This window comes from Mirounga leonina, unplaced genomic scaffold (genome assembly GCF_011800145.1).
Source record: "Mirounga leonina isolate KUSES-001 unplaced genomic scaffold, KU_Mleo_1.0 Mir_101608, whole genome shotgun sequence".
Classification (NCBI taxonomy): Eukaryota; Metazoa; Chordata; class Mammalia; order Carnivora; family Phocidae; genus Mirounga; species Mirounga leonina.
The window spans coordinates 1,643,284-1,657,823 of NW_023270163.1; positions in this window are offsets into that span (position 1 = coordinate 1,643,284).

Below are 14,540 nucleotides of genomic sequence, written 5' to 3' on the forward strand. Positions count from 1 at the left end.
TAATCACCATACATTACATCATTAGTTTTTGATATAGTGTTCCATGATTCATTGTTTGAGTATAACACCCAGTGCTCCATTCAGTACGTGCCCTCTTTAATACCCATCACCAGGCTAACCCATCCCCCCACCCCCCTCCCCTCCAGAAGCCTCAGTTTGCTTCTCAGAGTCCATAGTTTCTCATGGTTCATCTCCCCCTCCAATTTCCCCCCCCTTCATTTTTCCCTTCCTCCTATCTTTTTATTTTTTTTTTAACATATAATGTATTATTTGTTTCAGGGGTACAGGTCTATGAGGTGCAATAAAAAATGGAAGCTCTAACTGCTAGGATAAATGAGGCAGAAGAGAGAATTAGTGATATAAAAGACCAAATGATAGAAAATAAAGAAGCAGAGAAAAAGAGAGATAAACAACTACTGGATCATGAGGGCAGAATTTGAGAGATAAGTGATACCATAAGATCAAACAATATCAGAATAATTGAGATCCCAGAAGAAGAAGAAAGAGAGACAGGGGCAGAAGGTATATTGGAGCAAATTATAGCAGAGAACATCCCTAATTTGGGGAAGGAAACAGGCACTGAAATCCAGGAGGCACAGAGAACCCCCCTCAAAATCAATAAAAATAGGTCAACACCCCGACATCTAATAGTAAAACTTATGACTCTCACAGACAAAGAGAAAATCCTGAAAGCAGCTCGGGACAAGAGATCTGTAACCTACAATGGTAGAAACATTAGACTGGCAACAGACCTAGCCACAGAGACCTGGCAGGCCAGAAAGGACTGGCAGGATATATTCAGAGCACTAAATGAGAAAAATATGCAGCCTAGAAGACTATATCCTGCTAGGCTGTCATTAAAAATAGAAGGAGAGATAAAAAGCTTCCAGGACAAACAAAAACTAAAGGAATTCACAAACACGAAACCAGCCCTGCAAGAAATATTGAAAGGGGTCCTCTAAGCAAAGAGAGAGCCTCTAAGTAAATAGACCAGAAAGGAACACAGAAAATACACAGTAACAGTCACCTTACAGGCAATACAATGGCACTAAATTCATATCTTTCAATAGTTACCCTGAATGTCAATGGGCTAAATGCCCCAATCAAAAGACACACGCTATCAGATTGGATAAAAAAACAAGACCCATCGATATGCTGTCTGCAAGAGACTCATTTTAGATGCAGAGACACCTCCAGATTGAAAGTGAGGGGGTGGAAAACCATTTACCATGCTAATGGACACCAAAAGAAAGCTGGGGTGGCAATCCTTATATCAGACAAATTAGATTTTAAACCAAAGACTATAATAAGAGATGAGGAAGGACACTATATCATACTTAAAGGGTCCATCCAACAAGAATATCCATCAAACAATATTGTAAATATCTATGCCCCTAACATGGGAGCAGCCAATTATATAAGGCAATTAATAACAAAAGCAAAGAAACACATTGACAACAATACAATAATAGTGGGGGACTTTAACAGCCCCCCCCTCACTGAAATGGACAGATCATCTAAGCAGAGGATCAACAAGGAAATAAAGACTTTAAATGACACACTGGACCAAATGGACTTCACAGATATATTCAGAACATTCCATCCCAAAGCAACAGGATACACATTCTTCTCTAGTGCCCATGGAACATTCTCCAGAACAGATCACATCCTAGGTCACAAATCAGGTCTCAACCGGTACCAAAAGATTGGGATCATTCCCTGCATATTTTTGGACCACAATGCTTTGAAACTAGAACTCAGTCACAAGAGGAAAGTCGGAAAGAACTCAAATACATGGAGGCTAAAGAGCATCCTACTAAAGAATGAATGGGTCAACCAGGAAATTAAAGAAGAATTAATAAAATTCATGGAAACAAATGAAAATGAAAACACAACTGTTCAAAATCTTTGGGATGCAGCAAAGGCAGTCCTGAGAGGAAAGTATATAGCAATACAAGCCTTTCTCAAGAAACGTCTCAAATACACAACCTAACCCTACACCTAAAGGAGCTGGAGAAAGAACAGCAAGTAAAGCCTAAACCCAGCAGGAGAAGAGAAATAATAAAGATCAGAGCAGAAATCAATGAAATAGAAACCAAAAGAACAGTAGAACAGATCAACGAAACTAGGAGCTGGTTCTTTGAAAGAATAAGATTGAAAAATGACAATCAAATTTAGTACTTGGGCATTGAGCAAATGGAGAATACATTTGGGGAGAAAAGAGAAACATTTTGACATGAATTTCATTAAATATTCTGTCCCTTAAGTGAATGCTCTTTGTTAGTTATATGAGTTTCCAAAGTCTCTCTTTGTCCTAAATTTATAAATGGTTTAAACTGAGAAAATCTAAATGTAGTCCAGAGGCCAAGGAAGAGGGAGGAGGAGGAAGGGAGAGAGGGAGAGAGAGGAAGGAGGAGGAGAGGGGGAGGGAGGGAGAGAGGGATAAGCAGAGAGGGAGAGAGAACTGTGCTTTTAAGATAAGGAGTTGATCAACACTCTGACAGTTCAGTGTGGGAGTGAGGCCAAAGGAAGTTGCTGAAAACTATAAAACGCACACATAATCTCAATAACCTCACAATCACTGGCATATATTACAGGGTGGCTCACAGTCCTTTGTCCTCCAAGTTACTGAAACTCCATGTCATCGTTCTGCTGACAGCCTAAAAGGCCAAATGTATATTCAACTTTGTCTCTGTAGTCTCATCCCAGTTTTTGATGGTGAAGACAGCTGACAAATCTGTACATTGGGGCTGCCTGAATCTGATACCATAATGTAGAAACTTGGCACCCTGGGCTCTGATTTATGCCATGCTTATAACACATTCTCCTGCTAATATTAAAAGTGATGAGGATCTGAGAGACACATTATCTACTGTAAACTTTCCATTGTCAAGTCTCCCTATACTCATTCTGATACTATTCTTAAATTGCAACAGCTATTATTTTCTCATGATTTCACATATTTAAGTATTTTTCTTGATCTTAAAAATCTAGATGTACAGATCTGATTTCATTTCTGCTTCTCATGAGATGGAGGAACTTGAATGTTGACTCCAAATTCTTGAAGTATTCATGGGACAGTTGACTGAATCAAAGCATTCTCCAGAAGCTTATCTTGAGATATTTGTAAAAAATGGAATTTCCTAATTCTAAACCATTCATAAAATGGTCCCATTCATTCAGCAAAGACACTGGTTTTACTTGTGTTGCACCATTTGAAGAGGGTTGTAATGGAACAGCATATTTTAAATGGAAGCAGCAGGGTGGTGTAATGGTTACAAGTAAGGTTTTTAGAGGCAGTATGAGAGTATTTAAATACTAGATCTACCAGTAATTATCTCTGTGACCTTTGGCAAGAAAATTGACCTCTCTGACACTTAATATACTTATTTGTGAGTAGGAAAAACAATTATCTCCCACACAGAGGTTGTAAGGATTAATGATAGTATATATAATAGACCTGACACCCTGGCTAACACAAAGTAGGTCCATGATATGCAGTAGCAATTATTGAGAATATGACTGTTTTCATACCAACATTGTATTTATTTATATATTGACAACAATAGCTCACCTACCATTTCTGAGGAGGAAAAATGATTTTTTTCTTCTACATATAATATGTCTTTTATTAAGCTGCCATTGTTGATAGCAATTTATGTAATATATTCTGGCAATATTTACTCAGTGTTATTATACAGATTATTTACTGTCCATAATTGGCTTTTGGAGGCAAAAGGTGTAAATTTAGAGCTTTTCATTACAAGACTTTTTACAAATAGTAGAAATCAGTATTCAGAAAGCAATTTGATGTTGACTCTCCTGATACTTTAAATTCATTACCATATAGTTTTCTGTTTTACTCTTTTTAGAGGCTAAATTAAAGCAAGATGCTTCTACCTGGAATTAATTCAATTTTGTCTTTTTCTGTAGGAACATCTAGAAACACTTGCTGTCTCTGATATTTTGGGGCTAGTCATTAAGAGGTTGGACAGCCCAGATGCCCGGGCCACTGCAGTGTCAGATTTGATGCCATTACACTTGAATGGCTACCAGGGCCCTCTGACATTCTAATTAGCCAGAGGACTGCTAGTGTTGATAATCAAGCAGCCTACCAAGAAGTAAGTGATGCTCTCAACTCTAGCAACTGTCAGGGTTCAGACCATCAGATAAATTAAATATCACCATATAATTCTTCACTCCCTTCATTTTAATATATATATAGTATTTTAATACTAACATTAATAGTGTATTATATATTATTAATATATAAAATACATAAACTCAAGTAAATACAATTAAAATAAACTGAATTTTTTTTATTATGTTCAATTAGCCAACATATAGTACATCATTAGTTTTTTTTTTCTTCAGATTTTATTTATTTGACAGACAGCACAAGCAGGGGGTAGGGGCAGAGGTGGAGGGAGAAACAGGCTCAGGGAGCCTGATGCGGGACTCGATCCCAGCACCCTGGGATCATGACCTGAGCCGAAGGCAGCTGCTTAATGGACTGAACCACCCAGGCGCCCCTCATTAGTTTTTGATGTAGTGTTCAATGATTCATTAGTTGCGTATAACACCCAGTGCTCATCACAACATGTGTCCTCCTTAATACCCATCACCATGAACATTTGGGTTTTTTTAAAAGATTTTATTTATTTATTTTTAGAAAGAGAGTGAGCAGGGGGAAGGGTAGAGGGAGAAGGAGAAACAATCTTGAGCAAACTCCACGCTGAGCATGGAGCCCCATGCGGGGCTCAATCTCACAAACCTGAGATCATGACCTGAGCCGAAATCAAGAGGTGGATGCTCAAACGACTGAGCCACCCAGGTGCCTCAATAAACTGAATATTTGAATGGAAGATCAGTTGGTTTCTTTAGAAAGAACAAATATTCCTGAAAAGTTTGTTACTAATAATGGATGGTGAATGGATATTAATAGTAGAGTCCTCATTATTCACCTTAAGTATTAAAAAAATTCCATTGTTCTTTGCATTTAGTGTGTGACCCTCATTTTATTATGATGTATCTGACTTCCAATTGTTTATTTCATTTTTATCATATTCAATAAAGTTTCAAAGTCCCAGGAATGATTTATAAGTGGGTATAGGGTCTTTCCTCTTTGTTCTATACAGTAAGAAGTCAGGCATGAGGAAATTTCCTCCCACTGAATCTATTCACAATGTGAGAATTTCCCAAAAGGAAGATCTTCTCTTATACTGTACTTTCACCAGATCATAATGCCCAACACAGCCCACCCCTTTCTTTGGTCCTTCTGCCAATCTCCCCCAAATAGTATCCTTTCCAACATAACACAACTCTTCATTGTACAACCAAAAGTACACTCATCCATTCTCTAAGCGAAGATCCAAATTCTCCTGACTTATTTATTTCATTTTCAAGTCAGGATGTCTGGAGCTCTTCCTTCCATCCCTAGTACACTTGTGAGCCCTCCAAGGTGTTCTTCAACTTATGGACTAATTTGTAAAGATAATCACCATCAGTAAACCCATCTCAATAGTTGGAGCAATAGAGATGAAAGAGAACTGGAGAAAAAAGAGAAGAGAATATAGAATATGGCTAATCTGGTAGATTTGGATCTTGCTAAAATATGAAAAATGTTTCCCATAGTCTCCCTCCCTGCATCAGTCCCAGTTACTATGGTCTATAAGAGACATCTTGCATGTGATTTGTAAGCCGAAATGCAACATAAGCCATATTCTTTATATGCTCAGAAGGTTGAAGCACAGCAAAAGGCACTGTTGCAGCTCATACATGAAGCTTGTGTACTGGTTCACCTGTTTATATGCAGTAGTACCTGGGTCTGGGTCTACAAATCATCCAGCACCTGCTAGATTTACTCTCTCTGCTTCTCCAACTCCTGATCCACATATATGAAACAACTCCATTATTCAGGGCATCAGCTTCTCCTGCAGGACACTCCCATCATGTAAGTTGCAAGCTTGGAGGCAGTAAGCAGCCAACATGGGTTCCAGTCCATCTTTATGAGTTCTAGCTCATCCTTGAAGGTTCCAGTTTTTCTTGCTCTCACCTCTCTTCACTTCCCAAATGTTCTTCCTGCCTGCCAGCCTACTGACTTCAAACTTCAGAGCAAATCTCAGAAGAAACAAACACACATCATAGACTGTTTTACCTAATAAATCTGTTATCACACACACACACACACACACACTATATACACAATTCACATATATACTTACTTATATATATGCACATATGTAGTTGTATTTCTAATACACTATATAACACACTTTATAAAATAGAAATCAGTGTTCATAAATGTTTTTATTCAAATACCATGATTACTTACACAGAATACCCAAGATAAACTAAATGTATAAGAATACAGGTACAAAAATTACAGGATTATTTGTAATACTAATAAGAAATTTAGAAACAACTTATATAATACTCAAAAGGAAATGGATAACTGTAATTGAAATAAATTCACATATTGGATTATTATACATAAGTGAAAATTAAATAGATGATTTTCCTAATCTTAAATAAAAAATAAAGCAAGTTGCAGAAAGATGCAGATAGTGTGATCCCATTTATATAAAAATATAAATATCAGTGTTATATATTTTTTATTGACATATACATGTGTAATAAACTTATGAAAGCATGAATGGAAAAATTTAAAAAATAAATTCAGGGTAGTGGTTAAATCTGGGAGCATGGTATACAGAGTAAGGATGATGAGCTCATGGAAGGTTATCAGGGACCTTAAATAGTACTGGTAAGGTTTTATTTCTTAATCTGGGTAGTGGGTACACAGGTTTTCATTATATTTTTATGGATACCTTTTTTATGTTTGAAATCCTTTATAAGAGGGCCTCCCCAACAACTGGGGCCTTTTTGGGTGAGATTCACATGAGCAGTAAATATTCTCACACTCTGGGCATCTTCTCAGATAATCTTATCCACATCTCTTCCCCAAATCTTTGTCAGACATCTTCAAATCTTGTTTATCCCAATTCCCTGATCATTTGACCAGAGAAGACACTAGCTATGGTCTGTGATTCGGTGTCGATTAATACAATGAACCATGCTTCCTTTCTTTCTCACTCTATCCTAGGATTCCAGGACCCAAGTATTCTGGTACATGAGAAACAACACTGTAAATTTGTTTTGGACTTGGAATTTATACAATATTCTGTAGGACAGCACTCCAATCTCCAATAGTCATCTCCCTGATGTTTCCTTAATTGGGTCTTCAATTGCCCAGTTCATCATTTTATAAGAGCAGCTGCTTCTGTGTTATATGCCAGTGGATTTGATAGGCAAATGTCCATTTTTCACTTTGTTCAGGAAGAGATTTAGCCATTATTTTGGAGAGCAACATTGGACATTAAAGTAATTTGTAAATTTACGGACAGGCAGGGTTACCACATGCAAATCCAGAATAAAGTTTATTCCAATGTAGGTAACACAGCACCACAATGATGGAAAGAATCCACACATATTAATCCTGCTCCATGTAGCTGGCTGGTTTTCAATACCAGGAAAAATGTGTAATATCGGGCTCTGTGCTTGGCAGTTTGGGCCCTCCAGATTGTAGTAACCAGATCATGTTGGTTGGGGGAAGTTCATGAAATACCTTCAGCTTAGGCATTATGTTCCCTTTGTTCATGAACCCACTGTGTTAGTGACGTTCTCAACATCTGCAGAAGGGGCTGTTTTGTACATCTGATTGTTGGAGCTCTTCTGCACTGAATAACCTTTGGTGAGTCTGCACAGGACAGAGATTTCATCTTCAACCCCTGTGCCCATACTGAGAGGTTTATTCACATACGTCTTCTACAGAAATCCTTGTTACTAATCATTGAATCCTATTCTTTACAAATTTCTGAGCATCCAGCAATGCCCATGAGTCTCAGCTTTTTCTCCTAATGAAACTGGACAATTGGATGCACTGTTTGAGTTTCTGCCCATTGGGAGCATATCTTTGATCTAAGTCTATCAGGGCCCCTTCTGAGTACGGTTGTAACACCACCAGTCTACTCTTTGCTAGTGCCAGGATTTAGTGTGGTTCCATATGTAACAGCTGCAATATTTCCTTCATAGTCAGCTGGCCAACAGAAACTACCTAGGAGGTCATAGATGTGCACTGAGGGAGTTTTAGCCATATGGCAGGAGTAGTCACACTGGAATATAAGTTACCCATTCCTACGACTTATTTTTGCTTTCTGGATCTGCTCAAGACTGGTTCTATAAATCACACTTCCACCTGATGGTAGGCTGCTTATTGCTGGGCCTGGTTTTATCACTAGGAGTCTGGAGTGTACAGAGTTTGTGGAGGGCAGATTGGATTATGCAGTCACATAATGTTCATGGTCAGACTTTCAGTCTCAAGAAAACCCCTGTAACATGGTAGAATCTTTGAATGAAAAAAGTTACGTGATGAAAGAGTCATGACCGTGCTGAAAACTCAACTCTAATTGTCTTGGGACTTGCCTCAATTTCCACTCAGCATCCACATTTGCCACAGATACTTCTAGATCCATTCTATCTGAGGGGTCAGCCCTCTACTAGTCAGTCAAGCAAGTGGTGTTTTCTCAATTTGGTTAACTGAGAAACATTTTTTAAAAGTCCTTTTGGTGTTTCGGATACAGAGCCTAAGCTGTTTCTGGAAACATGTGTGAGTGTGTGCGTGTGGCGGCGGTGAGAATTGGAGGACAGTCATGCAGTATATGTTGGCAGTATTGTATGACGCCAAAATGCTGCTAAAGCTATTTCGGTGCAAACAAAAGTTAAACATGGCCTCCTTGTGGAGAACATGTGCATAGCTGATGCCAACTGTTACCACAACACGAGGCAGGGAAAGAGCTGGGGTGGAAGAACAGGTGAAGGAAGCAGACAGTAAACTTTTGGTTTGTTATATTTACAAATTTCACTCAGCATCTGTCCTTGTTCTCTTTGTTTTTACTGAATGTGAGAGAAAAGGCTGAATTGCATTCTTCTTGTCAGACTTCTAATGGATAATGTACACGATCAGCCCTTCATTAAGAAAGAAAATAAAGAGACAGAAAGTTCTTCATGAACTGAAGCAGAGAAAAGTTAAATTACAAGAGCAACGAAGCCAGGTGATTAACAGAAATTAACACATTTTTGTGACAAAGAAAAGAAACTGAGAAGCGGAAAACTGGTGGGGATGTGTTCCTACTGTGGTATATTTAATTGATACCAGGCTGTTCCTTACTTTGGATGCATTTTCAGTACAGCAGCTTATAAACGAATTTCCCCAATACGAAGCTGAACAGCTCATTAACTTTTATTCCTTTTTTACTTGAATGTACGACCTTGTGTCATATTCCTGGGAAAGCATGCAGCAAAACAATGCCAAATCCTAACAACCAACTGGCGGTGGTGGTAGCAATGGGCCAGAGAGCACACTGGTTCCATTCCTGAGCCACTGAACATGTAGGTATGTAAAAAAAAAGCAGCTGGCTACCACCCCAAAATGGACTCCTTTCTAAATATAGGGTCGCCAGTCTGCTTTGTTTCCCTCGGTGGAAAGATGATGTTGTGTGGTTTGGTTTGGCTTTGTACCGTCTGTCTTTTTACCCTGACAAAAGGTACAAAAGAAGAGAAGGAAAGGACCAATGTTAATAATGATTGGTTCCTTTAATATTCCGGAACTTCTTCTGCCTTTCAAGGTGGTCAGTTCAGTAATTCCTCTACGAAAGAAGTTTGTCTCAGTGAACAAGTCAAAAGAAAATTACTATGGAGCTTTTACATGTATGGCTTATACGGGTACAGAAAATAATTATTAATGAAAAGGTCAGGGCTTCCATGAGACTTCACATTATGGGAACACAAGCTCTGCAGTGATTGGGGTAAATAGTGTGTCACCAAAGAGAGTGCAAGTTTGAGAAGGCTGCATTTGGACACACATAAGCCCTCACAATAGCAGCATTCAAGAGGTTTTAATACAAACTATCACAGGATCATTTGGATTCTTGCTGCTGTTTCTTCTTTCTTTACCTTCTGTCACCTGCCCTCTTTTGTTTTTTCCTTTCATTAAATTTCATTTAACTGTCTGACGTCTTTCTTCTTGGCATTTACAGTCAATTTAATTCCTCCCCTTAGAGTGCTTAGACTCCCACTTCTTCAGGATTAAATGTTAAATTTTGGTGAAGAAGCAGCTTGAGGTGATGGAAAGAACATAGACGTTGCAGACCCACCAGCCAGGGGTTGACTACTGTCTCACCACTTACCGGTGGGGTGATCCTGGGGCGGGTGGGTGGGAGGTCAGGAGATGTTCTTTAAATTCACCAAGGCTGTTTCTTCACCTTGAATTGGAGCGAGTAACACCTGCCTTGGTTCTCATCAACACAACCCCAGGCATATGCTCAGGCTGACCTCTCTTCCTGAAAAGCCCTTCCTCCAAATCTGCACTTCAAGTAACCCCTACTTCCCCACTCTTTAAAGCTACCACAAGAAGTCTTCCTGGAGCCCACGCATTAGGATGGGAGGTCTGCTTTTATGTTCCCTCAACACCATGAGCGATATTTGTATTTTACCATGTAAATCGGAATTTGATTTATGTGCCTATCTCTCACTGAATAGGGGCTCCATGAAGACAAAAGTCGTGCCTTCTTACTCTTGAAACTCTAGCAGCCAGTACCATTTCTGGTCCGGGGGAACGTGCTAAATAAGAAATTTTTACAGAACTGAATCATTCTTTGAACTATGATTTGTCTTGAAGATTAAATCACACATTTTGTATAAAGTATCCAGTGTGCCTGACACATAGTTGGTTGTCATTTCTGCTTAAATTAATTAAAAAATCATGACAACTCAATGAGAAGAGATGATTTCATAGATTGCTTTTGTTTCTTGGATTGATGTTAGTCACAGACTAGATGGCCTTGAGGCTTCAGTCAAGTTCTGCTGTCCCAGGGTAAATAAGAACATGACTTACTTAGAGCTTCTGCCTAATGCTTAGTGGGCACAAATTAGTTATTTGTTGACAGAATGAAATAATGAAATATCAGCACCCTGTGAAGCCTTTTTTTCACTTTTCTTGACATATGTAGACACTTCCTTCTCTGAAATCTCACATAACTTTTCTCATATTTTTATTACAGTGCATTTCAGATGATACATGTCTGTTTTCCCTACCAAACTATGAAGTGTTCCCAGGCAGGTGCTATTCCACCTATCTCATTCGTTCTCAGCACCACTCACAGTATCTGACAGAGTAGATATTTAATAAACATTTATAGAATTGGGCTTTATCAATATTAACTGGACAAATATTCAAAATTTTCCTTCTGGTTCTTCCTCTCATCCAATGTGCTAAAATTAGCAAACTGAACTTTCTTAGGAGGTTTAAAAAGGCACCACTGCAGTGCCATCACCTAATTTATTCCCTAAATTAGGAATTCCAAATGAATTTCTCATTAGATCCTGAAAATGGAAAACTTAGTATAGGTACATTAAAATAATCAAAATTTCAAACCAGTGGAGTGTGGTGATAAATTTTCCCTTATAGGTATGTAAGTCATCTATAGCATATTTCCACCTGATAATGCTTAATTTGAGCTAGTATTTACATAGAATGCTCCCATTCTAATCATGCTTGGTAGGGGGGATTACAACCCACTGTAGCTTAGCCATGTGTTCCTTGGCAGAAGAGACTCAGTCTAGTAAGTGACCTTCCTCTGACCTTCCATCATGCAGGTAAAATATCCTGAATAGCGGTTCATTTTTTTTTTTTCAAGGGTTCTGTCAGCCCACTTCAGGGACTGAAATGCTAAAGGCTGACTGCTTTACCTCACACCCTCAACACAAGTGATCTTTAATTGCTTTGACAGAGCCAGAGGGTGACCATGGGTAACATTAATCCACAGGCCTACACTTTCCCCTCCTTTGCAGCTGAGGAAATGGGAAGTCCCAGGGTCAGAGCCCTATTCTTAGAAATGAATTATCTACCCTCTTGCTGTGACTGATGCTGAGCTAATCATAGATTTCACCAGCCCGACTAATGCTATGGGCTGGAACAGAGCTGCTGTCTCCTGCGTTGAGGAGAGCCTGGCTCATGTATGTTGAGAGTACAGGGGAGTGTCAGCTCCTAAGTCCTCACCTGGGCCCCTTCTCTCAAGGAGGAAGATGGTCTGCCCCAGGCTTACTCAGGAGTTACTACCTTCAAGCTCTCTACTCTATCCTAGCTCTTCCAGAGCAGACCCAAAGAGTCCAGAACAAGGAAGGGGTTTGGCTAGGATTTAGGGTGACTGTCAGAAGAGAGCCAGGAGGGCTGTGGCCTCTACAGCAGGTAGCAAGCACAGAACATCAGCAGGTCATCAGGCACAGTGAGCTTCAGTGAGATACTCTCACTGGCCCCAATGAAGAGCACCCTATCATGCTGCAGGGGGAGTGGTGTCTGGGCTGTGAAAATGCTGGCTGCTACTCCCCTGCACCGTAAGTAGAATGCTGGTGGAATCCACTGCCAAGACCTTGTATTCAGTGATGGAGCCAGGGACAAATAACTGGAACTAAACTGGAGGTATCACAGTTCTAGACTTCAAGTTATACTACAAAGCTATAGCAATGAAACAGTATGGTACTGGCAGAAAAACAGACACATAGATCAGTGGAATAGAAGAGAAAACCCAGAAATAAACCCACAATTATGAGGTCAATTAATCTTTGACAAAGCAGGAAAGAAAATCCAGTGGGAAAAAGACAGTCTCTACAACAAATGGTGATGGAAAATCCAGACAGCTACATACAAAAGAAAGAAACTGGACCACTTTCTTACACCATACACCAAAATAAACTCAAAATAGATGAAAGACCTAAATGTGAGACAGGAAACCAGAAAAATCCTAGAAGAGAGCACAATTTCTCTGACATTGGCCATAACAACATCTTTCTAGATATGCCTCCTGAGGCAAGAGAAATAAAAGCAAAAATAAACTATTGGGACTACATCAAAATAAAAACCTTCTGCACAATGAAGGAAACAATTAACAAAACTAAAAGACAACCTATGGAATGGGAGAAGATATTTGCAAATGACATATCTGATAAAGGGTTAGTATCCAAAATCTATAAAGAACTGATACAACTCAACATCCCAAAAAACAAATAATCCAATTTAAAAATGGGCAGCAGACATGAACAGACATTTCTCCAAAGAAGACATCCAGATGGCCAACAGGCACATGAAAAGATGCTCAACATTACTCATCATCAGGGAACTGCAAATCAAAACCACAATGAGGTATCACCTCACACCTGTCAGAATGGCTAAAATCAAAATACAAGAAACAACAAGTATTGGTTAGGATGTGAAGAAAAAGGAACCCTCCCACACTGTTGGTGGGAATGCAAACTCATACAGCCACTATGGAAAATGGTATGGAGGTTCCTTAAAAAGTTAAAAATAGAACTACTCTACAATCCAGTAATTGCATTACTGGGTACTTACCCCCAAAATACTAAAGCACTAATTCAATGGGATACATGCACCCCTATGTTTATAGCAGCACTATTTACAATAGCCAGATGTGGAAGCAGCCAAGTGCCCATTGATAGATGAATGGATAAAGAAGATGAGGGGTGTGTGTGTGTGTGTGTGTAATGAAATACTAGTCAGCCATAAAAAAGAATGAAATCTTGCTTTGCAATGACACGGGTAGAGCTAGAGAGTATAAAGCCAAGCAAACAGCCAATCAGAGGAAGACAAATACCATATGATTTCACTCATATGTGGAATTTAAGAAACAAAACAAATGAGCAAAGGGAAAAAATAGAGGGAGACAAACCAAGAAGCAAACTGTTAACCATAGAGAACAAACTGCTGGTTACCAGAGGTGAGGTGGGGGGGGGGATGGGTGAAATAGGTGATGGGGATTAAGGATGCACTTATTATGATGAGCACTATGTATAGAGTTGTTGAATCACTATATTGTACACCTGAAACTAATACAACACTCTATGTTAACTATACTGAAAATAAAATTAAAATCTTAATAAAAAATATTCTAGCATAAATTTTGATAAAACTGCTTGAGGTTTTTAAAGTATTGAATATGAAAAAAGCTCTAAATTTTACAAGAAAGTGAAGAAGCCATTTATGACTTTTAATTTCTAATGTCCTTTCTACTCCACAAGAGGTTCCTCAGACAGAAATATATAGGTGATTTTGGAGAGCTACTCTGTATTCACAATTCATTCTGTTTACTCTAAACATCTGTGTCTATTATCAGTAGAAATTAAGATAAATGACACCTCCTGGAGATCTTCTAGGGTTGAGTAAGAGTACTCAAGTATAGCCAACTGTGGAAGAGATTCACTTAAAGTTAATAAGAAGGCAGGAAATGCGTAATCATTCTCATTGCTGCTTTTGGCCTTACTAGCATAGCATAGTGGGGCCCATTTGCATGCCTTCTGTTCAATGTGGCAACGTGGAAAATTACAAAAATCTTCACTGTGGTGAGGCACAGTTCATGGACTTATAATGTTTGATGTAACAATAAGTGAATACAACTGTATTGTATTCT